Here is a 26,286-nt window from a genome sequence, read left to right on the forward strand (position 1 = left end):
AAATAATAATAAATTATAAGAAGAATAAATAATCAAATATCATATCCACTGGTCAACATGATCTTAGATTGAAAGTAATGAAAATTACAAAACGTCAGACAAAATACGCGGACATCATTTAACAAACAAAATGAAAACAATGGCGTTATTAGGCGAATTTTCGGAATTTATCATCGGAGAATTAAAATTTTTCAACTATCATGATTTCTAAGGAAATATACGAAGTAGTCTTTTATATCGAAATCTTGATGCCACATTTATCATAAAACTTTTTTTGATTTGAAAAATGATTATTCAAATCTTGATAACGTGAGATAATATCTTTATATGGCTGATATTTTACTATATATATAGCGACAAAATGGCTATTAGGAACCAGGAAATACCACTTCCTCTAGTACATTGACATGAAACGGAGAGGAAAAAACGAGGATAAAAAATTGTTCGGACGCTCTGTGCTGTCCATCATTGGACGAAAATGAGCTGTCATAAGATATCGCTTGACCATTTGCTGTCACGAAGACTCCATCTTTTTTCATCGTTCTACTTTCGTTGCACATTTTTTTTATCTCTTCTGCAGAGTTTCAGGTTTCGAAATCTCACTTTTCAACGTCTTCTTACTTCTAAAAAAAATACTTTTCTGAACGAATTTAGTCCCAACAAGATGTGTGCGAAGAAAAAAGATCTTCATCTCGTCTCCGAATGCAAGCTCGAGAGATAAAACGATTGAATATAAGGAAAGGAAAAAAAAGCCTTGCGTGATTGATTCTGAATGCCTTTCCTTGCAGTGATGGATTCGTGTTTAGATTGTATGCAAGTTGATGTAGCTCACTGTAGAGATGGCATCTTTCTGAGAAAATGCACAAATAAATACAACAACAATTTTTGAAAACACATCTTTATTTGTGTAGTAAATATTTGAAGATTTAAAAACCATCGCTTTATTTTTTATAATGTTTTATTTATAATTCATTGTTGTAAAAAATAGAGATTCTTGAAAGCAAATTTTTCTCAAGGAGTGCCATTGTAGAATCAAATAATTTTAAAATTTTAAAATTAATGAAATAATTTAATCCAATAATAATAAAGAGTCATAATTAACAAGAATTAAATTAACTTTATAGCCATAGGCAGAAAGGAAAGTTCATATATTCAAATTATTATTTTTTGAATTAACTCCTTTTTGTGATATATTTAAACTTATTTCATTTCTTTTGTCACAAATTGGCAACGCATATATTACAAATATAATAATAATGCAAAATACAGTTCAAGCTTATTCACATCAGACTCGGCATCGTATTGGACATTTGATTTTTTTAATTATAACCTATTAATTAACTTATTAATTATGAAAGTATTAAAAGAATGCATTTTCACGGCAGATAGCAAGTACATAAAATTTCAAACCTTCAACATATAAGGAAATAAAGGAAAAATTGATTAACAAATTTCACATTTATATGAATTAAATCAATACTAATCTAAATAAATAAAAGTTTCTAATAAGAGGAAAGAATATTTGTTAAATTTTCATATAGGTCTTCTTATATAGAAGGTTTTAAGAAAATATTACCTTGAACTATTTAGAATTTTTATCGAAAGAAAAAGAAGTAAAAAAAAAATTCAACGGCATTTCTCTTAACCTTTTAAAGGGACATTTTTTTTCTAGTCATATTATGTTAAAATATTTTTAGGCTTGAAATTAGAATAAGGAAAGGGATTTATTTAACTTATTAGATAAATTTAATTTGATTAATTAATTAATTTGGTTAATTAATAATTAAGTAACAAATCAAGACACATCATTTTGTGTAAGAAGAACTGAACTGATAAAGAACTAAAACCTCTAAGTTTCTGTCTTTCCAAAAAATTTTTGTCTTTCCAAAAACTTATGCCAACCTACATAAATTCATACAAAGATTAATAAATTTGATGGGAAGCATACTTTCCACGGCCCTAGAAAGAGTTAAAGCATACTGTTGGATTAAATTTGTAATTTGAGGTTCTGATAATAAAGATGAATCATATTCCACCCCTCTTTTCCCCAACTGAAACTTTGAATTATCTTCATGTTAGAAGATCGGCTTATTTTAAGAATGTATTAAAAAAAGAGATGCCTTCACCGGAAATTGCTTAAGGAATGAGCATCATTCACGTAATATCAAACAAATTATTGAATTAGTTTTATAATCTTGTTAAATACTATCATTTCAAATTAGCCATCTTTTGTGATGAGACTGTACGTCAAAAATTTTTGTTTTGTTTAGCTTCGATTAAATCTTTTATACATATATCTCTTATACATAAAATGTCTTACATGTTATCTTCTGTCTCCCTTAATAAATTATCATTAAAATAAGATATTTTAGAGATAACAATAAGATATTTTTTAATTATTTTAATAATTGATTCAATAAGTGTTTAAGAACAAAACAAAATTGATGAATTGACAGAATATTCATTCATCCATTTGCTAATAACTTCAGTGGTTATTTCATAAATTCGAGAAAAGTTGAAATATTTGAAAAAGCAATGAAAACTGTTTGAAAGTCAGTGCAACAATGAAAAGAATTATTATAAATTGTGCTTGAAATTATTTTAAATTATAAATTAATGAAAATTAATTTACAACATTAATTTGATATTATTGATATTTTTAAAATTTTACAAAATTTATTTTTATGATAATATGGCTGAAAATCATCAAACAAAAATGCTAAAATGTTGTTTAATTTTTAATATTGAATTTAGAATTTCAGAAAAATTTCATCAAAATGCTCATCTTTATTTTCCAATGCTTTGTGCTGAAATTGATATGTTTAAGTGAACGGTCTGCTCTTAGAAGTGTATGCAGTCAACCTCACATAAATTTTCATAATTAGTGAAGATAATTCTTATTACAAACGTTGTCAAAACAAACTTGCCATAATCGCCTTTTAAACTAAGAGTCATTTGGGGAGCTATTTAATGAGATCTTCTGTTTATTTTATTCTCCATATGAAACAGTAAAATCAGTTTCAAAGCAAGTTCAGTTCTACCAAACAAACTATTTAGTTTTGGTCTAGAATGTCTCACAGAGCACCTCATATTCTGATTATTCAGCTTTAAATTGGCCACGCATCTTTAAAGTATAAAATGTTTTAAGTAACTCTTCCTTTCTTAATATTGTGCCAATATATTATTGCTACAAAACATATTGTAATAGAAAAATTCGTGTGAAGGTTTTTGTTAAAAAGTCCAACAGGCTAACGGATGAGGACGCTTTATTCTACTATAAATCTTGAACTTCAGGCAACAAAAAAATAAACAAAGCATACCGAAAACAGTACTTACAGAAATCAACAATATACAATAAGTAAATCGTGCTTAAATATTCGCAAAATCACAAGGCAGTCAAAGAGAACTTGCTGGAAATAAATATTTCAAAAGGAGAACTTACTCGACTACAAGATTGAGCTCAGTTTCTCGGACTTTTATAGTCTCCATGACAAGGTAAAGAAACTTCTAGAAAGATATTGTATATTCGTTTCTTATAGATACATTGCCAAAATCCCAACAGTTTCAGGAATTTTCAATTTTGTTGCCATTGCCAAATCGCCAAATGGTCGCCAAGAATGGAGCCGTGACCTTTCAAAATTATCTGTTCTTTTCTTATTACAAAAACAAATTGCACAGGGAAGAGATATTATAGATTCATAACAATATTTTTAAAGAATATCTTCTATCTGCTGAATATTTTCGCTTTTAATCGATATATTACCAAACTCCAAGTGGTTTCAAGAACTTTCATTTTTATCATTACCAAGTCGGCAAATGTTCTCCAAGACATGGGAATTGTTAACCTGAAAAAAATTCTCTGTTACTTCTTTACCATGAAACTAACTGCATATGGAAGAAAAATTAAAGATTCATAACAATATTGTTAAAAAAAAATTTCACTATGCGTATCAAAAGATTCCCTACTTTTAGCTCGTTTTACAGCTTTAATACATCAGCATCAGATAGTTCTTCCTTTTTATCTGCTCAGTACTTTAAGATATATAGTTTTTCCTATCCTTATCTGATGGAAACGGAATGAATGCGCATATGTGTGTTTGCGATGGATTCTCTTGAGACATAACTCAACATCCTTAAGTCGAGCTTTTGGAACGAAATCAATTTTATTAGATGGCTTTACTAATCCGTGTCCTTATTAAAAGATTGATCCACTATATTAGTATTTCTCTCTTAGAGATCAGATTGGGGTTGGGCAAATTCTGTAAATCATTAGATTTTCGCAAATGTAAAGAAAAACACGGGTTTATTAATGTAAAGGCAAACATGTACTCATCGTGGAATGGTTATTATAATTTATACTTTCATTTGGGGAAGGATATTATTCTAGGAATGGTTTTAATCCAGTCAGTTTCAATTGTATGGTCATGGTTTCAAGCCTGGGTATTTTTCTGGCTGGAGTATGTAAAGTTATGAATAACCGATCTATGAATTTTATCGATGGATGTAACAAAATAGCATATTTTTAATGGTAAAATGGACGATTAGAAATTTAAAAGCTGCATAGTCTGCTCGAAGCAAAATAAATATTAATATAAAATGTCTATGCATACAAATTGTATAATGTCGATCTCTAAACTGATCTGCGTTTTGATATTTTTCATAAGGATTTAAAACATTAATTATTACAAATTTTATGAACTATTTTAAAATATGAATTGTAAATATTTAGATTTTTTTTTATGTTTTTATATTTTGCCTTAATCGTCTGGTTTTAATTTAAATGCTATCGATCATATATAATATATACAAAATATATAATTTTTTTTTTTATTTTTAGAGTTAAACGTTAAATATTTTAATTTATTTTTTAATCAAGATTGAAAATATAATATCTATTGTTACATTTTTAAAAATTATTTCCTGTTGATGGAAGGGATACCTTTCGATGAAAATTCGATGTTTTAATGAAGAATTATTATATACATTTTTACGAAATATAATGGGCATTACGGTTAGCTCGAGAAAATGATGCAGCCTGTACGGCAATCAGCATTTGCTTGGTCCCTTCCTGTGTGTGAAATTCTTTCCGTTCGTATCTTTTCCCGAAGAAGTTAATCAACGATGTTTTAGTAAAGCGTTGCTCCCACTTCTTTATCTTATTATACTGTTGATGCTGATTATCTTGCTTAAAAACATTTCTTATCACGTTTTAATGATAAAAATTGCATGCAAGTTTGGGGGCACACTTTGGTTAAAAACAGTCCATATGCCATTAAAATCCCATTGATATATCAAATGATCATTTTCGAATCTTGAAGAATGTGGTAGCATCACATATGTCACCCATTTCAGCTAACTGCGATTAAAAATAGATGCTTATATTCTCTAGTGAAGCTTCGAAACTATCCAATTCCAAAATTCAAATGATGTTAGGAATCAACTATACATATTTAGATGCGGTTTATGTGCCTGCTTTATACATATTGTTACGAATCTGTGATGCTGCTTCCCAGCATAGTTGGTTCCATAGGAGGTCCCAGAGCTTGGCGACAAACTTAGCGACGAATGTGGCGACTTTGGCGCCAAAATAGATTATACTCGAAAGATCGAGAATTTTCCCTATCCGTCCAGTAGGAACCGAGATATGCCTCAAACGTTCCTGATTGGTTGAGAGCCTTCTAGATCCGCCTCCTGAGACCTATAAAAGGAGCAGCCTGCAGCTGCCGGGGAGTGCAGTGGTCGTAGTCGGAAGCGACAGAAAAGAGTAGTCGGGATCGGCGGAGTCGTAGTCGGAAGCGACAGAGAAGAGTAGTCGGAAGCGACGGTGAAGAACTGGTCTTCCAGGGATTAGCAGAGAAGCGACGGAGTCAAGATAGTGCTGAACTAAGCTGTGCGCTACTGTCTGCAGTAGAGTCTTGTTGTATGCTGCACCTCTCGGCTGAAGATAATCGTCTTCTATGCTTATATAGTTGTCGTTTTTGTGCTGTCCTGTGTGTCTTCGTGTTAATAAAAATCGTTGTTTCTTTTTCAACTGCCGCCTGCTGATTGAGCGTTCTCTACACCATATAACTCCCACTATCCAAACGAACCCCGGAAATTTCGCAACAATATGATAAAAAATAAGCCTGGTATTTTTCTTTTTTCATACTCTATCGGGCGCAACTGATCTGGTAGGTGTATTTTCAAGTCCCCTTCCGCTTCTAAGATAGATAGGAATTTTTCCTATATCAGATGTTTGTAACCCAACAACAAAGCTGTCTCGACAACTTCTTGAAAATTAGCTATCGTCGTACTAATCTCGTAGATACATTGTACCCGAAATCATAACACATAAGGAAATTCGCGATATTCTTATGTGTTAAAAAATATCGCGAATTCTTTCGTATACTTTGTAACATAATATTTTTTTATTTAATTCAATTTATGACTATAACATTCAAAATCTGTAGAAATTTATTGAAAATGTGTTAATTTTTCAATCTAGCTCCTTAGGTTTTCTGCGCTAAAATAAAAATTTCTATAATCTAACTAATCCAAATCCTCTTACCGAAATATGGGGTTTATTGAAAGATAACGACGAGGAAGACCCTTTAATGAGCAATTATTTCAAGGAGGAAAACTGAATATGAATGTGAAGTGGTAGAAAATCAGCTAACTGACTCCAAGCAAATTCTTTGTTTTGTAATTATATTACATTTTACCTTTTTAAGAGTTTTTATTATTCACAACTTTTAAAATTCTTTTTTTTTTATTAAATTCAATTTAATTTAATTTATAACCTGACAATTGACACTTTCATTGGAAATCAGAAATTTTAGTACTTTTTTAAAAGTTTTCTGAAAAATAAATGTTTATTTTTTCGCAAGTATTTATGTTCTTATGTTTAAACATACGTCCAAAAATTAGTGACTTCTTATAAAATAAGAAAATAAATTTAATGTATATTGATTATGATTAATTTTTACTTGCGTTTTTCAGGCGCATGGAGCCCGAATTCTCTAGAGCGTGTATTTCTCCGTCAGCGGGTTAAAGACCTGCAGTTACTGCTCTAAGATAATGACTAATATTTTTAATGCAGTTATCTAAGTAATTAACCCAAGAATTTCTAAATCAACTAAGTGAAAATAAGTTATATTGAAACAAAATAGTTTTTTAATTTGTTAAAACATGAGACATTAAATATATTAAGAAATACATAAACTATAAGAATGCAACAAGTTTATTTAAATTTATTAATGTAGATAATTCTCATCCGGTAATAAGGTCTAGAAATAACCATGATGTAAAATAATCGTTTTTACTCTATTTTAATTTTAATTGATTGTGAAATTAGTTAGCTCATTATTCTTATTAGTCAAATGATCTGATTAGATCCAGATCGTACGATTCATTATTCTCATATGTCAAAATATTTACGATCCTTTTGCAAAATTGTGAAAGTTTACTCATTCATTTGTGGACCAAGAACTTCAGCATTGACCAATCTAATCTACCATCCTTATTCTTTAATTATTTTTCCTCATTTGCAATGTTTTTGCAAAATTTTGAGACGAGTAAAAATTGCTTAAAATTGATTCAACTTCTTTAAAAGATTTCGATTTCAAAGATGAGAAAGTTTGTATAATCCATTATGAAAATAAAATATATAAATAATGCATGTAATCGAATTTCATCAAAAGAGAATGAATTAACATGTTACTTAATAATTTCATTTAAAAATAATACCCTTGTTGATTACCATAATATTACTTTGCTTTTTACATAACCTTTAGGTTTAATAATAATATCGTACTTTATTTTTCTATCATTTCCCATTCATTTAAAGGCTTCAAAAGTAAATCACTTTATTAATATGTCTTCAGGCATATACTCCTAGACCCATGAATAAAAACTAAATAACATCATTTCTTCGTATAAGTAATATAAACACATAAATGAAATTCTCTTTTCCTTGTTTTGATACTGTTATTCCATTAAGTAAACATTGTCGCACTAATACTCATGCTGAATGAGCTTCTAAGTATATCTTAACGGAAAATTAAGTTCCATAAAATAAATAATTAAGTCGGCACTACCTTTCATTAAATTGCAGAAATGAACTCAGCAGCCCATTCTGTAATTAGAAGAATGCATTATTGTGATTAGTTAATTTCATTTCCTCCTTAAATGCAACGGTAAAGGAATTGGATGCTGTGAAATGGCAGAAAATAAAGGTTTCATTAAGAGGGTAACATATTCAACGTAAAGGAGAATGTAAGTGTTGAGAGTATAAATGAATTATCGCTCGGTTTAGCAAATTTTAAGATTATTGGATGATAAAATTAAGTGAGCAGCTAATGTATGCAGAGTTATGAATTTCGTGAGTCGTGGATAGCACAAAAGAAATTATATAATACAGGGTGAGTCAAAAATATGTTATCTCTAAAATGGGATAAACAAGTTGAGACTCTCAAGTAAATGTCTTGCCGCACATGATGGCTTGCTCATGCTCATTTCCACCATTTTTTTCTCTGTCTGTGTATATTAGCTTTCTATAATCGAGATTATATATATATATATATATATATATATATATATATATAATTCATGATAAATTTCAAAGATATTTTTGTACAAAACTTATTTTTAATTAATTTTGAAGTCTAAAAAAATGACATCACTTAAGTTGTGGTAAAATCTAATTTTCCAAAGATATATTTAAGCATACTTTACAGAGCAATATCTTCATCGTTATAAATAAAATATAATTTTATTGTTGTAAATGAAACACAAACCATTTTATTGTTTCTACTTATATGACATCCTCACTGATTTTTCCATTATAGACGATCCGACTATAAAGATTTTAATTCTCTCTCTCCCTCTCTCTCTCTCTCTTTCTATTTCTCTCTCTCTCTCTCTCTCTCTCTCTGTTTCTCTCTGTGTGTGACTGTATGCGGGCATGTGTGTGTGTGTGTGTGTGTAAATTGATTCAAAATTTTTAGCGAGATAATAAAGATTGTTGGAATTATGACACAAAAATAATTTTAGTATCATTTAAAAATTCAAAAAACTATTTTTGTATTGATATCAAATTAGTTATCCTGCAATGTTCTAAAATTTCCAGTTCCTTTTTTTTTTCTTTAATTCCATAATTTCCATTCCTACAGTGAAATTCAAATTATTTTTATCGTATCTTCAAATATTTAATACATAACTTCTAAATATATAATCACATGAATTCCTTCCATTTTTGAAAGTTAGCATTTCACTGTATTCTCTACAAGGAAGATAACTTGCTATTACAAGATAGATGATCGTCAAATGCATCTAGTTTTCAAGTAATCATAAGCTCATATAAATTGATCTTGAATACATTTTATACAGAATAAAAATAAATTGATTAAGTTTATTTAAGATATTACTTATTTCTAAATTTATTTTTAAAGCACAATCAATAATATATAAATTATCACAAATGGATCTAAATGACTTATATTTAATTAAAATTGCTTGTAATTCATTAGCTATGTTTCTGAGCAGAATATTAATCAACAAAAATGAATAAATTTTTAAAAAAAGGATCGAGTAAAAATTTAAAACTTAGCTTTAATATATTATGTAAGTTTTTTTTTAATGTAACCTCACTGATGCAGTTACCGATATTTGAGCGCAACAGCTCGCGAAATATTGATGCCAAAATTCAAAATGTTACATCATTTGCATATTCTTGGATATTCGCTTACTAGTACACTGTTCTGAAGTTTGCTAAAGTTGCGAGAAGTTTTTCTCGCTATAGAAAAGAAAAGTTAGGAATACTGACAAAAAAAAATTTCAAGCTTGTAAAGTTTTGATGTTTTCCAAAATAAAAGAAAAGAGATCTGTGCTAGTTCATAGTAAGATATTCTTTTTTAAAAAAACAATCTGATCTTTTTTTTAAAAAAACAGATATTAAACAATTTTCTGTTTAATATCTGTTTAGTTTACATGAAATATGAAACAATGGACTTTTTAAAATAAAAATGGCAGTACCGTGAGATTTAGAAGATTTTTACTTTTCTAATATTGAAATGATATCAAAAACTGGTCTCTAGTGGAAAGGTTCATGTAGACAATAAATTATCATTAATTTCCTTCTATAAAACATTTAAAATATCACGGTTTTAATGCCTAATAATTTAACAGAATCAGAGATATGAAACTATATCTGCATGTTTTAAATGAAATTAAATATAACCTATGTTCCCGGCGAACCAGTTGGTCATCAAAGGACACTAGATATAAAATTTTTTAACAAAGCTAAACTATGCAGATGGTATTTGTAATTATAGTAAAAGGTTGCAGAACTCACTTTCATAGAAAATGCCTCGTGAAAGCTGACCATCTCTTTAAATATATTTTATTTCTATTTTGGAGTATAGAATTATAAGAATTATTTAGAACTACATAAGAATTAAAAGTACAGACTGAATTTGGACAGTAAATTAAGCATAGATACAAATAAATGAATGTTTTACGTGATTTTTCTAATCTTAATAAATCCTTTATCAAAGAAATATTTTTGAATAATTATATTTTACTTTTAATATTTAATTATTTTTTTTCAAAGTGCAATTCATTTGATGGTTTTTTAAATCAAGGCTCTTTTTTTAAACCCTTCCTTCTTTTATTTCATAATTCAGCTAACAAAATCTGTTCAATACATTTCTTTTAAATATATTAAATCAAGGTTTTTCTAAAATCACACTATCCACTACAGAATGAATGCATAATATTTCTGTCTATCTGTCTCAATCTGTTCCATGGTCTTTTAGTCAGCTAATTTATCCGCTGATTGCACAAACATAACAAACTGATCCCACAATCAAAGATCTTTAATCGACGGACAAAACTTTGCTTAATTCGCATTTGCACAAATTTTATATCAAAGACAAATTTCAAGCGTTAAATAACAAATAACTAAAGAATATTTGCATGTTAAAATGTAAATAAAATGAAATGACATTCAGCATTCTGGTTTTTTTTTTTTTCTTGTTGTTGTTGTTTTTCTTCCTGATGTTGCGTTTATTTTTTCCTTCATTGAACCAATAGTGTCTCTTATGTACCTGGTGTAAAGTATTTAACCTTTTTTCTCTCTTCATAATTCCTTTTGATGTAAATCGTATGTAAAAAAATGAGCTCAATTTGCGTCTTGTTTCTTTGTAACTGAGTTCTAGTGAGACTTCAGTCCCTAGAGGTAAGGTTTCAACTTCCAGGCCCGATTCTACCAAAGATCCGCTGTGCAAGTAGCTCTGGTGCAAGCCATATCCGTTGGGGCCAAATGTTCTTCTGCTGTGTGGAGCGTAAGTTTGTGAACAAAGTGCCACCGAAGTTGTTATCTTTTCCAGTTGAACGCAGTTACAAATTAATAGGACCACCCCATAATAGCTTTCAGAATTTCTTTACTAAGAACTGTTTAGTTTAGTTATATTAATGTCCCGTTTTAAAGCAACACTATGGCTATTTTGGGATGGATCTCGTAATTTTGAACAGCGATCAGATAACGAAGACAACACTAGAGCCGGCACCCCCTCTCCACTTCCACTCCACATCAGCGGGAGGATGTTTGGCCCGATGGATTTAACATGCACTAGACCCGATCACAGGACTGTTCTTCGGTGGAATCAGATCTCGAACTTGAAATCCTCCGGTACCGAAGCCGGAACCTTATCACCAGGTCACCGTGGTCCTTGCTAAGAATTGTTAATATAATTAAATTAAAATTCAATTCCAAAAGTCTATGCTTTGATTTAGACAATATTCTAGTGTTAAATGGGATGACGGATGTTATTTCTTGAATACAGATATAAAATGAACTCTATTACAATTGTAGTTTACGCTTTGAACTTCATACAAAATATCATTTCCTTTCCCTAAAAAATTTCATAAAGAAAAATAAGCATCAAATGTGTCAGAATACTAAGTAAAAAACTGAGCCAAAATAATATTATTCTACTGATTTCCATCTCTTGGCTAATCAAAATGATTCTTTTACTTAACGCAGTACTAACCAGGAGTTGTACATTTATTCCCAAACTTGAAATTGAGTTTCTTTTTAAAAGAGAAAAAAAAATAATACTATAGGGTATTTTTTCCATTTTTAATAAAAAAAAACATTATGCCTTCATAACTTAAGAAGTTCTTTGACGGAATTTTTTTTCTGGGATCCTTTAAGTAAGCTGTATTAAACTTTTAGTAATCTAACATTCAGAATGAAGAACAAGAGTCATGTTTGCCTTAACTAGAGATGTTGCAGACTCTTGAAGCATAACTAAAAGAAGAATTTTTTTTTTTAATTTTGCGATGATAACTCCTTAAATCTTAATTAAAAATTCTCCTTGTGTGTGCGCAAAAACAAAAATTATTCGTATTTTGCTGAACCAGTTTAATTTATGCCAGAGAAGGAAAAAAAAATGCTTTTTTTTTCAAATATGTAAAGAAGGATTTTTTTTTCCGTTTGTGAAATAAAAATACCACATTAATACGAAGTATACTTTATTCTTGCTTTTTTCATTATGGAGAGTTTCTAGCTTTTAAATCAGACAGGAAATTTTGATGTGAAATATTAGTAAAAACTTACACACACATTTTTTTTAATTCAGATATCAAAAGTTACAGAATGTCTATGCAAGTTCTTATTGATCTTTTTAAATTATCATATATATTACCTAAAGGGAGATGTAATTTTCTAATCTTTTCTATTATTGCAACTATGATAAAATTCTAAAGAGGTACTGTAGTTTAAAATATATTTTTCTCACAATTTAACAATACATAGAATGAAATTAGCAAAATTGAGTAAATTTATTTTCACACTGTAAATTCATATTATTACGATTTGTTTTTCATAACGATTTCATTAATGTATCTGTCTCTCACTGAAATTTATCGATGGTCTTAAATCTGACCATGAATTTGCTGCAACAAAACAGGTTTGTAATATTTGCCTATTACATCCGTCCAAATAGATGCATAATTTTTTATCTTTAATGTTATCTCAATATGTCTCTTTTTTTTAACAAGCTCCAGACAGATAGACTATGATAATTCGAAAGTTGTTTCAAAACATTCATTGTGTTAGTAACTTAGTATCACTCATTCAAATTTTATACTTGATATCACAATTTCAGAATTGAAAATTATTTTCTATGTCTTTTCTAAAACTTCATTCAGATTTTGAACTCTTGAGTGCATTCCAAGCAGGTTTTGCACGTGAGTTTGATAGTTCTTGTTGTCCAATCATACATAATATCTTAACACAAACTATTAATCTAAATTCTGAGGAATTTAATCTGAAGCTTTGTGAACATCATGTCAAATTAGCCTAAAGAACAAGCAAATCTGCTTAAATATTTTCGTATTCGCAGTGTTCTCTTAGTTGTTCAAAAAGATCATTAAATATTCAGAAAGATCATTATTGTTAAATAGAAACGACTTGAAGATTTTTAAGGTGAGTATTACTTGAAACCTACAATGGCAATATGATTTAATATTTTGCTAAAATAAGATGAAGTCATTTACAGGAACGTGTCATGAGTCTCGCATGAACTTATCATAGTATTATTCATCAATCAAAGATGATGGAAAGTGTCCAAAGTACCATGCTTCTACAACTATCAATTTCTACGAAAATTACTTTAAAAAAACATGATATCTCATCTTGATTGTTCAAATGAAGCATTTTTTAAACGATAAGTTTATGACCTCATAATTAAAATGAAGAAAACATTTGGGTAATTATTTTATTAAGTCTATATGAGAGAACTGATGCATTGAATTACATATACAGCAAAACGTTTGCATTGTTCTGCTAATTTATTAAAATCACAGCTCTAAATTGGGATCATTCTACTTTTCTATGCCGCGCTCAATCATGTTTTAACAGACAAGGCGTTAATATCAAAGATGTTGTTCCAACAAAAAATTACATTTCATACACGCTTCGTTATGTTTTATGCTTCAAATATCGTTCCTTTATATAACCTCACTGAATTTCGAATGCAATTCTTTCGAAAACTGAGAATATTAGAAGAATTTAGAAGTCTTTCGACAATGTTCATCCCTTAATATTGAGAAATTGCTCTTCGTTGAGTTCATTTGGTCATTGTAGGACTCCCCCCCCCCACTCCGTATAGCATTCTATAGTTTCTGTTCCTTATGCATTCCTTTCCTCTCGAGTATGGAAGTTATTGCATCTTAGAAGCAACAGTTCATTTGGTCATTGTAGGACCCACCCCACTCCGTATAGCATTCTATAGTTTCTGTTCCTTATGCATTCTTTTCCTCTCTAGTATGGAAGTTATTGCATCTTAGAAGCAACAGTTCTCAAGTGGCCGATAAACACAGTTTTCTTTTTTCATTTAATTGTTAAATATTTAACTGATTATTTCTCTATTTATATTGATGTTTTTATCTCATTTTAAAATCTTGGAAATTTAATATTAGAATACCTACAACCATATGTTTTGGGGTTTTGTTAAGGTCAATTCCTTTTTCTGTCATATTCTTTTAGAACTTTATTTATCCTCATTATCAGCTACCGCACTCTATATTCATTTAAAGTTTTATACACTTTAAAATTGATAATAATCAATTTCTTTGCATAGCTTCCATTTGTCCTTGAAAACTATGTAATCACAATGGGTTTTTACGTTTTGAAATTTGTAAAGGGTCTTAAATCTGGTCACGAGTTTAGTGCAACAAATCAAGTTTATAATTCTTTCCCAATTATATCTTGTTCTAAATTCTTGTCTTATTATCCACTGATTACTAGTCTATCTTCAGCAATGCATCTTCAAATTCATTTCATTTTTCTAAGTGTATTATTGCTATATTTGTCCCCATTGTACATAAAATCATGAACTTTATCTTTCAGTAATATATATGCTGTATAAAAACATGCATATCACTTCAAAAGTAATTTTAAAGTAGAAAAATTATAAAAGTGCACACTGTGTATAAATTTCCATTTTATTCAACCCTAAGCAAAAAATTTGTATTTCACTAAAGCATCATCTTTATACGAATATTAGCCAAATGAAATGGATTTTGTTCAAATACTATATATATCTAATCTATTAGTACCCAATTTATTAAGCGTAAGTGATATTTATATCGTTAAACGTTTTTCCCTCCCTATGAGAACTATTCCAATATCATCTTTATATGAATATTATCCACATTAAATAGATTTTACTCAAATATTATATAGGATATAATCTATTAGTACATCAATTTATTAAGCATAAGTGATATTTGTATCGTTAAACGTTTTTCCCTCCCTATGGGCACTATTCCAATATCGTCTTTATTTGAATATTATCCACATTAAATGGATTTTACTCAAATACTCTATATGATGTACATCTAATTGGTGCATCGATTTATTAAGCATAATTGAGATATATATATCGTTAAACGTTTTTCCCTCTCTATAAGCACTATTCCATGTGTAGGTACCTACTTAAAATGATATAGTTCCTCGTCGAGAGTCGGAGGGCAAAAGAAAGGGACGTGACTCGTAGGAGATTGTCCCTGCAGAAGTGGATATCTTATCTGAATTGCTGCCTGACGTGACCCAATCTGTGAAGTGGCCTCCCAGTCAGGTCACGGAATGGATTTTTCAAGGAGGAAGAAGAGGTTTGAGAGGGAAGTATACTTCATTGATTCGTATCGTGCTGAAAGGAGAGCCTAGTTTTGACCAGATGAGAAAGATTCGAAGGCAGGGGTGGAGGGAGGAGATAAGTGCCACTGGAACACCCCATCGCGATCTCCGAAGCCACCGGAGGGGAAATATTGGTCATTTTGGATGCCATGTGCCAATGACATGAGGGTGACTGAGCACACCTGTATCCGAAATCGTTCAGATGACACGGGAAAGTAGAATATATCTCCCAACAGCCGATTCGGCAAATGCCACAATAAACCTGGAGAAATATTTATAAATCGCCCAATACGCGGAATCGGATGAATTTAATGTATTTACTCCTGCGCACGTTGTTCAGAAATATATCTTGTGGATTGCCGAATCATTTTCGTTTCCGGAGATTGGGAAAATGTATTTTTATTTATAAGACATAGAATGTTTACCTTCAAAGAGCAATGTATCTGAGTACGAAATTGTAAATTTCAAACCCTTTATAATTTCTTTATTTAATTTTGAAAATGCTTCGTACCTACATTATTGATAAATTTTGATAAAAATAAAAAAATATTTAACAGATATTTACTAAGTTTTAAATTTAAGAAAATCAAAAGTGAAACATTCGGCATCTATCTTAATAAAAATGCGCTACTTAAGAAAACTTGCAAAATTGAACAAAAATAAGTTTATCACATAGCCAAGTTGTAAATCTTTCGAATAAAACCGTTCGTTTTTTAAACACAAAATAAACAAATAGGTTTGTTCACTTTTATGAAGTTGCGGTTATTTACTTCATTAGTGAAAATATTCAGTTACAAATGTTATCGATTCACATTTGCTTGATTCAATTAATCTCCCGTTAAGGAAAAAAGACTAAAAGTATAAGGATTTTATGATGGGTCTCGTAATTTTAAACTACGCTCAAATGAAGAGGTGGACACCTGATTTAGAACTTCTTGTGCAAACCTCCAGAACAACGTTAGGAAATTTGATTCGTGACTTCTGATTGAGTGTTTTAGGTCCACATACATGACGATTGTTATTAGAACCCAGTTTGAAAACAGAGTTTTCCAATTTCGAAGTGAAGACCTTGCCATTTATTAATTTGGCCCACACTTTGAATTACATAAATTTCCCAATTTTTGACAAATATTTATACCATCAAGAATAACATATTATGTAACGAAAGTATTTACTGTTTATTCACGGATTCAAAAACCTTCTGCGATTTTACACATGCGTCAGGATGCGTTTGTTTAGTCAAAATAAGAGTGAGTGGAAAGATGAAAGTAGGAGATGTTTATATTCAAAAATAAGCTGAACTGGAATTATTCACGGACTTTAAGAGGCGTAAAAACTACGAATAACTGTTAATATTGTCTGAAAAAGATACTAATTCACAAAAAAATGCTTCAGAACAATTTTTATTTACTGCGAGGAGCCTAAAAATGAAATTATGATGAATAAATGGTAAATTTCTGTTCTTAAAATTTGATATATTACTTTTTTTTATAAAATAATAATTATTTGTGTTAAAACGATTCTTTTTTATTTATTACTGAATTTTTTATACATTTTGAGTGGATATTTTTGGACTCACTTAATGGTATTATATAAAATAACCTTTGTGCCACTGAAAACATTTTCGGCACTTTAATTAGTCATATGATGAATCATTACGCATATAAAAGTTAAAATAAAATAGGACAATCAAAGGCGAGACAATACTCCCATACAAGTTACAAAACAATTGAACGGAAAAATATCTATGGAGCAGAAGTCAAGATAAAAAAAAATGCCGTAGAATTGCGAAAATGTGCTCATCCTTCCACGCCCCACACCTTAGCGAGGTAGAATCGTTGAAAAGTGGTAACCTCTGGATACTGAAACAGCATTTGCTATGGAAATAAAAACAAAAGTAAATCTTTCGGCGGGTATTTCTTTTTATGTGATCCTAAATAAAAGAAAAAAATTTCAGAGATTTATTTAGAAAATGATTACGCAAAACATTTTCTACAGAAAAGTTCAAACTTCAATTTTTTAAGAAATTTTTGCAATTAAATTCATTTTAGGAAGCATTTGATGAGTGCACCATATTTTAATTCCTTTGGTTCAATTGATAAATTTACTTAACCATAACAAAACTATTGAATTTGTAACCTCCGTCTAATAAAAATATTATTAGTCAAAAATAGACTAACCGTATGTATAAGCACTGACTATAATAATTAAAAGAAAATACCTTATACAAAAGGATTAGGAAAAGTATTTCTCATTGAAATTATATATATTGTAAAGAGACTTCAAATATTACTTATAATAGCTTATGTTGTTGTTGTTTCTAATGACACTTGCCATGGACAAGCTCGCTGACGAGTCAGCGATTTTAAGCCAAGGGAGCGTCTCTTGTTTTAGTACCGCCAACTAGGGCCAGGAGTACATCTTAGCTACTCACGCATCACATTCGCTTGCACAGCCCCGTTTTATAGGGGGGGGGGCACATTCACACATCTCACAGATAAAACGGATGAAGAACAACCATGTCCGAACCGGGACTCGAGCCCAGGACGCCCAGATCACGGGGAAGACGCGCTACCCCTATGCCAGGAGGCCGCATAATGGCTTACAAACATACCAAGAAACAAATTTTAAAATTATGCATAATGTATCATTTTTTTAATACATTGCACATACAATCATGAGTTTGACTTTCCCCATAAGTCAGGAGAATTTTGGCTTTGAAAAGTGTTATGAGACTCAAAGTAAAAAATTAAATATCCAAGAAACATCTTACATATTTCGAGAATATGAAAATATATCGCGTAGAATATATAATGATAGGAACAAGCCTATGTTTATAATATAGTACAAATAATTTAATTATAGTACTTATTTATAATTCTAGAGATCAATTTCATATTATATACTAAATAATATTCAACATTCAATTCTTCTATTTCCTTCTATTATGAAGTACCGAGCCAAATCCAATGCAGTGCTAACTATTAATTGTTAATTATTTACACCCTTTTGTTACATTACAAAAAGATTTAACTATCTATTAATGAATTGCGAAAGAGAAATGTTGATTGAGAATTGTCGAATTAGAAATTATATCTATTTAAATATAAATCTTATTTAATATAATTAATTCGTAACAAACCGTGTTATCAGAATATGTATTATTAGGGAATATCTTAGCGGAATTAACTTTTCGCATATTGTTTTACATACCGGGTGTTTCAAAAATGATCGTTATATTTCAAAAATCAATAAAAACTAACCGGGAAGTGATAGAAATACACCGTTTGTTACAATATGTTTGGGACAACAGTAAATTTTCAAGCAGACAAACTTGCGAAATTAGTTACAATTTACAACAGATGGCGCTGCAGGCGATTTGAAAGATATAGAAGAAAACGCAGTCTGTGAGTTCGCCATTCTGTAAGTCGTCTTTCTGCTGTAAGCGTGTGCAGATTGCAAGTTTGTTGTAAAAAAATGATTTATTCCTTAGAACAGAGGATTTTTCTGGTGTTGGAATTCCACAGCCTAGAACACAGTGTTGTTGCAACAAGACGAAGTTTTCAACGGAAGTTTAATGTAACTAAAGGACTGAAAAGCGATACAATAAAGGATATGTTTGAAAAATTTCAACGGACTAGGAACGGGAAAGATGAATGTGCTGGAAAGATAGGGAGACTGCGTACGGCAACCACAGAAGGCAAGGCTCAGCTTGTGCAACAGGTGATCCAACAGTGGCCTCTGGTCTCCCTTCGCCGTGTTGTAGCTGCGGTCCAAATAAAGCCAATGTCCACGTATCGTCTCATGCGCCAGAGTTTACACCTCTCTCCATGCAAAAATCAAACTCGGCAAACCTCTCAGCGCTGCTTCCATGAATACACGAGAGACATTCGCTAATGATATGGTGCAAAGGGTTGATGACGGCGATATCCATGCGGGCAGCATTTGGTTTATTGACGAAGCTTATTTTTACCTGGATGGCTTCGTCAATAAACAGAACTGGCGCATATGGGGAACTGCAAAATCCATGTTGCAGTCCCATCGTCCCTGCATCCGATAAAAATAATGGCTTGGGCCGCCATTTCTTCCAAAGGACTCATTGGCCCATTTTTCAGATCCACGATGATTACTGCACCACGCTATCTGGACATTCTTCGTGAATTTGTGGCGGTACAAAATGCCTTAGAGGACATTGCGAACACCTCGTGGTTTATTCAAGAAGGTGCCCGGTCACATCGCACGGCCGACGTCTTTAATTTCCTGACCGAACATTTCTATGATCGTGTGATTGCTTTGGACTATCCCACACATATAGGAAGGGGCGTGGATTGGCCTCTCTATTCACCAGACAGGAACCCCTGCGACTTCTTTCTGTGGGGACACTTGAAAGACCAGGTGAACAACCACAATCCAGAAACATTGAACAACTGAAGCAATACGTCAGTTCTGCATGTGAAGCCATCCCGCCTGAGACGTTTACACGGCTTTCTGCTCATTTCGTTCTGAGACTACGCCATGTTATTGCTGCGCATGGTGAATATTTGAAAAATATTGTAGCTTAGATTTTTTTCCAGATTGCAGCGCCATCTGTTTTTGAATATTGTAACTAATTTTGCAAGTTTTTCTGCCTGAAAATTTTCTGTTGTCCCAAGCATATTGCAACAAACGGTGTATTTCTATCGCTGCTCGTTTAGTTTTTATTGATTTTTCAAATATACCGGTCATTTTTGAAACACCCGATATATACTAAAATTTTACTATCAGTTTAATTAAGGGTACAATGGACAGTAAAAATGTGAATAACTATCCATATACTACTGCCCTGTTAATACTGTGATTTTTTTATCTTTTACGAATATTTAAATTGCGAGTAATCATTTGCAAAAGGAATTATTTTGATATATTTATTCATTTGCTGCATTTTAGTTTTTTCATTGGTATTTGCACACCACTCCCACTTGTTCACATTTATACAGGTACATATGACACAGTTTTGTTTTCCTTCAAGAGCTGGGGTTTTAAAATACTCCATGCACATCATATTTTTAATTACAACACTGAAACTTTTTTTTATGCTGTATAAACATATAATGATATAATTCTGAAGAAGTACATCATTTATGATTCTTAAAATTTTTTTTATTGAAAACCTCGAAAAATGTTGCTACAATAAATTTTAAAATTTTCAAAAAATGTTAAATTATTCAAGTCTTGAAGTTAAAAATTCTATTTGCAATAAGGTTCATGCGAAGTATTGTGTAGAATTAAAATATTTATCTGAAAAAAATAGATTTATAATTTATTTTAATTCGTAAGGAACAATTTGAAATTTTATAATATTTTAATAAAAAATTTTCAGCATTCAAAACAATATCTCAGAAAATGATAAATTTCGGCTTCAACATCCATTGTACCCTTAAGAGAAAAATAAACGAAATATGGAAGTGAAAATATTTTATTAGAATAGACATTATTAATTTCAATGATTGTAGAAATGTTAGAAGCATAATTTTAAATAAGACATTCTTCATTTTATTTCAAAAAATAAATAATAATGTAAAAAATGTAAAAAAAAAAAATTTAAATCTTAATTCATTACACTTTAAACTGAATTTCTTAAATAAGATTGTAATTCAGATAAGATTGTAATTTACATTTGCTAAAATCTATTCATTAATTTAACCCTTTAAAGGGCCATTTTTTTCTCGTCATATTATGTTAAAATATTTTTAGGCTTGAAATTAGAATAAGAAAAAGGATTCATTTAGCTTATTAGATAAATTTAATTTGATTAATTAATAATTAAGTATCAAATCAAGACACATCATTTTGTGTAAAATAAAGAACTAAAGCATCTAAGTTTCTGTCTTTCTAAAAGAATTTGTCAGAACTTATGCCAACCTACATAAATTCATACAAAGATTGATAAATTTGGTGGGAAGCATACTTCCCACGGCCCTAGAAAGGGTTAAAAAGGCTTTAGAGGCCTAGTGCTAAAGATCCTTTTTTAGAATTGAAAGGTTTTAAGTTTGAGACCCACTTCCACCAAAAAATCATTATAAGCGAGTTTGGTGAACGCTAAAAAATGTGGGGCATAATTCTTTCCCGCCTGCGTACTGTGAAAATTTGGAAAGGGAGGTCTCGCTCAAAAGATATATTTACCATCCGATTAGGATTCAGAATTATTGAGTTCATCCCAAAAAAACCCTAATATTTTTCCAAATTAAATTCATTTAAACTTTTCTAAATTATTCTTTCTAAAGCAATTTGAGATACTAATATAATTAAGCTAAACTATCATTAAGCAAATTATAAATGAAATTATTAATAGCATGAAAATATTTTCTTCCATTAAGTTTACTTTTTAAATAAGCTACAAAATATTGTTAAAATTAAAGAAAAATACTGTTCTCGTACTTTTCAGTAATATTTATGGTTTATACAACATACCTGAAAACTTGCTACATTTCGAATTTTACAAGATAGATATGCTTCCATATTCTGAACTATTTTCTGAATTGAATTTTTGAGCAGTTCTTAGATGACAGGGGTGTACGAAATGTAATATATTGCAGTTGGATTTTATCAGCTTTAAAAATAGGACTTCGCCTAGGGTATTTTTTGAAGTTGGAAAGGAAAAAAAAATAAGTTTTTTCGCACTTAGGCATAGACGAAGAATCTCGTGTCTGATTTCCCGAGAGACAACTACCTCTTCCTTTTCAATTCAATCCACTGCCTGCCCTCCCTTGTAGTCCCTAAACTATTTCCCAGGAGGGTGTTCTAAACAGTTTTACCGACCTTGAACAACAAGGGAGGCATTTGGATCGAGACTTTCGCCTCGCATCAAGTTTTCTATGTTTTCTCATTGAATCTAAAGTGCTAAAAATCGAGTATTAAAAAATAAAAATCAGTTAAAAAGAAAAACTCCACTCCTTTAGCAATTAATTTTCTTTCGTGATAACATAGGAACTTTTCACTTAACTGATTTCTAGCTGAAAAAGTTTTTGCAGTTAAAAGTGTTGTAGAAGTTTTAAATCTCATATAGGAAGTTTCATGTGCACTTTTAATCTCGGAAAAATGAGTTCCAAACAGTACTTTCAACCATTAAACAAAATCATTACATTTAAAACTCAGAGGGCAAAATTAAATATGCACATAACCTCCCTTTAACCTAATTGATATGCATAAAGTCAGCATTAATAAATTATTTGTACTGCATTACAGTTAGAAAATTTTCTTTTAAAATTCTCATTTACATACTTTCTGGGATTAATTATTATAGTTATAAAGGGAATATTATGAAAACTGGATGAATATTTCATAGAATAAAGTTTATATCCCATGATTCTTTGCGACTATTTAAGGATCAAAATGGCTTCGAGCAACAACCGATAAACTCTTTATGGATTGTTGTCTGATATATATATATATATATATATATATATATATATATATATATATATATATATATATATATATATATATATATATATATATATATATATATATATATTGAAATTGAAAACGGCGTCTTTTAGCCAAGAAAATAATATGTACCTATAGTAAAGTAAGTGACTATGCTGAATTCATTGAAACAAGTTATGGCACGCCTACCGGTCAAATAAAAGTTATAAAAAAATACCTAAAAAATAGAGGAGATCGGCCAAGAATCTAATTAGAAAAATGTACGTTATAACATATTGCCGCATTGAAAAGAGGCAATCGACTCTCCATGGCCGAATGGTCATAGCACTGGTCTCTTAATCAAGAGATCGAAAGTTCGAATCCCGCTAGAGAAAATGCGATTCCCAGTCTGTGTAAATATTTAATTCCTTGATTTTATGTTTTCCTTTATTTCATGTTCCAGAAGTTTCTGGACATTTCTTTAGTTTACCATATAAGTGTTCTGGACTTTTCTTACTGTCTCCAGAAAAGTATTCTGGAATTGTCCCTGCTAGTATAAAAGCAGAAGATCTGTGAGTCACTGTGTTCTCAGTTCAGAGTTGAGTTAATAAATGGGTTAGCTCTACTTCTTGTGTGTGTCATTGAATTCCACACTAAAGAACCTACGTGACAATATAATTTCATTGAAAAATTTCATGGAGTTATTTGTAAATCTGGCGGAGATATTTACAATTAAAATTACGAACTCCAGTGACTTGAAAAAGGGTTCGTACTAAAACTAAAAAATGTATTCTCCGGTATGCCTCCCAAAGAGGGCATTTTTCAGATTTTTTTATTGTTTTTGTTTATTTTCTTCGTTGTTTAAATCCCACTTTGCTTAACTCGAAAAAACTGTATGATATTACAGGATAGTTAATTTTTCAATTTTAGTTTATCCCTTTTTAATTCTAAAAAGTTCATACTTTAATTGAAAACATTTCCACCAATTTTACAGATAACTCCATAAAAATTTTCCTTGTGTTTTTATTATGATATAGTATGTGTTTTTATATTTAGACTTTTTGACAAAATTTCTTTATTTTTTTTAAATTATTTTTGCAACTTTCTTATTTTGCCTCTATGCGTGTTGTAACCTATCAATAAATTTAGAGAAATAAATTTACTATTGGTGCACGTAATGGATATACGAGACGCCGTTTCGAATTTTAAGGACTTAAAAGGAATCTACCGATCACCTTAAATCACTAATCACCTTCGAACGATTTATACTAATATTGCTTGAAGGTATTGAAAAATGATAAACAGGTCAATAGAACGCTTAGTATCCAATTCGGCTACAATAATAACCAGAAAAGATTAATTCTATCGTTTAATTATAACTAAATTCAAAAGTGGGAAGTATGCTCAACTTTGCCCGTTCAAGGCGTGGGCGTTTTCGTAACGATATCGATTTCCACTTTTGAAATTTTTCTTAGAAATAGAGCAAATTCATGTTGTATTTCTTTTTGTCTAAAATATAGTTTTATTTTATTTTCAGTTTTCTTTATTGAATTTATTTAATTTAAATTAAATTTTAACTTTGAGAACTTGATAAAAAAACTGTTAATGGAATGAGCATTTCTTCAAATTCGAGGATCTCCTTGTTAAAGATCTTGCACATATTTGGACTTCATTTTGGTATATTAAATATTTAAATTCTGTAGTTTGAATTTTTTTTAGTTTGTTTCTCTACACAAAAGATGCTTAAGATGTTATCAGTGAAACGATTTTAGGTTGCAATAATTCAGTTTTTTTGCATACATCTAGCCACCAAAGAAATGCAAAATGAACTTCAAAATTCAGATCAATTAAATATTCACTTCAGTCCAAAGAAATTCCTTAATTTTGTACTAAAAATGTTCTATCAAATTATTTTAAATTTTCTAAGCTTAAGAGAAACGTATGCTTGGCAGTGAACATTTCTAAGATGTTTCTATCCTAAAAACACAATGGTAAGTCATTATCTCTTGTAAATATACTTATATAATTATTACCTTAATTCAAAAATTATTTACTAAGCCATAAAAGTTTAAATGCTTCCCTACTTACAACTACTAGTTTATCATAAACTAAACAAAAACAGTTTATTTGTAGATGTCCGAGAACGATACTCTTTGGAAGGTTAATGGACCTCAAATCAAAGGCTCCACAATTACAACTCAAAGTCGGTATTATTAGTGCAATTTCCGGAAACTATTCAATACTATCACAACAATAAAGCACAATGTCGGTTCAGATAATAAAAAAATCGCCTTTCCAAGTGTTTACCCCACTATAAACATGAAAAAAAATCTGATAATTCTTAATTTGCTTACCTACATGGAGATTTTTTTCGCATTCTTCTATTTTAATAGAAAAACTAGTCATCAAATTGAATCATTTTAAACTAGCACAGCAAATATAATAAAATTCTAAGTGATAAATTTTTCATTGGTTTGAATTATTATCTATGCAAAGATACTGCCTATTATAAAGAAATATGATTTTCTGACTCCAAATGCTATCAATAATACAAGGAAATATGTTTTTTTTTATTAAAAAATGTCGTCAAAACTGTAAAGAAATATGGTTTTCTTGATTAAAATGTTGTTGATATTGCAAAGAAATATAGTTTTCGTATTCAAAATGATGTCAATATTGATATTGCAAAGAAATATAGGTCTCTGTTCAAAATATTTTCATTTCAGGAAAATTTCCAATTGTTTAATAAAATAACCACAAAATTATATGTAATAATTTCAAAGGATTTATAATTTTGAAACTTAAATAATAAGTAAAATGTTCTAGTTGAAAAATTAAATTGCTTGATTGTTCAAATATATTAAATAATTTATAAATTACTAAGCACGACGATTCTTATCATATTTAATCTCCAAGATCAGTTATATAACTAGACAGTATCAGGCCCCCGGCAATCATTTTGAATCAAAATACCAGTTCCTCAATTGATCGATGTTTTTTTTTGGGGGGGGGGGGCTTAGAAATCATATTTGATTATGCTTTGCTTTACTTGTAATCAAAATAATGTTAATAATTACAGTAGAAATATTTTTATGTTTGTGTTATTGTAATTTTTTCGAACTCGCAACCTCTTTGACCATAAGCTCTATAACGTTATACCTGTCCTGCCATTATATAGTTGACCAAATCCATGAATCGAG

Source organism: Argiope bruennichi, chromosome 2, assembly GCF_947563725.1.
Source record: "Argiope bruennichi chromosome 2, qqArgBrue1.1, whole genome shotgun sequence".
Classification (NCBI taxonomy): domain Eukaryota; kingdom Metazoa; phylum Arthropoda; class Arachnida; order Araneae; family Araneidae; genus Argiope; species Argiope bruennichi.